The following is a 1,217-nucleotide window of genomic DNA, read 5'->3' on the forward strand; positions in this document are numbered from 1 at the left end:
TTCAGGTACTCTAGAGAGCGTGTATGCTAATGCATTCTCGATCTCGCAAGAGAACCCTGGATAAAGCGGAGGAAGTAGTTGAAAAAATGTTTGTTGAGGAGAAAGTTGAAGAAGAAGCTCTTGTCATAATGGGAGAACCAACAGTGAATCTGAAGGCTTTGATGGATTATTCTCAGCTAAAGATAAATGATATTTAGTCTAGCATTATCAGGCCAGCCATCGCGGCTAACACCTTTGAAATCAAGTTGAGAATGATTCAGATGATTTAGAATTCAGTTCAGTTTGGGGGTTCTCCTATAGAAGATCCCAACATGCACATCGGAGATTTCATCGAGATCTGTGACACTTTCAAGTTCAATGGAGTTTCTGAAGATGCTATTAAGTTGAGGCTTTTCCCATTCTCTCTGAGGGATAAAGCTAAGTGCTGGTTGCATTCTCTACCACCAGGTTCTATCACCAAATAGGAGGATCTTGTTAAAAAATTTCTAACTAAATATTTCCCTATGGCGAAGACAGCTGCAATCAGAAACGCACTTACTCAATTTGCTCAACAATCGGGAGAATCTTTATGTGAGGCTTGGGATCGTTACAAGGAGATGCTTAGGAAGTGTCATCACCATGGTATGCCTGACTGGATGACCATTAACTACTTTTATAATGGGTTGGGTGCAACTTCTAGACCCATGCTTGATGCAACATCAGGAGGAGCCTTATGGGCTAATAGCTAGGATGAAGCTTATAAGTTGATTGAGCTGATGGCTGCTAATGAATACCAGAACCCAACTCATAGAATGCCTCAAGGAAAGGTAGCAGGAATTCTGGAAGTGGATACAACTACTGCTATAGCTACTCAGCTTCAGGCTTTGACGATGAAAGTGGATTTTTTGGCTAATTATGGAGTTAATCAGATCACTAGTGTCTGTGAGCTTTGTGCTGGTGCGCATGAGACAGAGCAGTGTGCTATTTCTAGTGAATCAGCTCAGTTTGTGAGCAACTTTCAGAGGTTGTAGCAACCAGTTCTATCCATTTATCATCCCAACAACCGCAATCATCCTAACTTCAGCTGGAGCAACACTCAGAATGCGGTACAACAACCTTATCAGTAGTATGCAGCAATGCAATTCAACCATCCGGTTTTCAATGACCGCAATATACACCAAGGCAACAACTCCAACTTCAGCAACTTCCACAATTAAATGAAAAATCTGAATTAGAGG

The 1,217-nt window shown here is 41.5% G+C and overlaps 1 non-coding gene across 1 annotated transcript; it reads right to left on the reverse strand.

Moving 5' to 3' along the window:
• Positions 1-518: 518 nt before the first annotated feature.
• On the reverse strand, positions 519-625 carry LOC141710351 (small nucleolar RNA R71). The gene has a single exon (XR_012570877.1). It is a non-coding gene; the product is annotated as a small nucleolar RNA R71 (small nucleolar RNA).
• Positions 626-1,217: the final 592 nt, after the last annotated feature.

Source organism: Apium graveolens, chromosome 2 (assembly GCF_009905375.1).
Source record: "Apium graveolens cultivar Ventura chromosome 2, ASM990537v1, whole genome shotgun sequence".
In the NCBI taxonomy this organism is placed as follows: Eukaryota; Viridiplantae; Streptophyta; class Magnoliopsida; order Apiales; family Apiaceae; genus Apium; species Apium graveolens.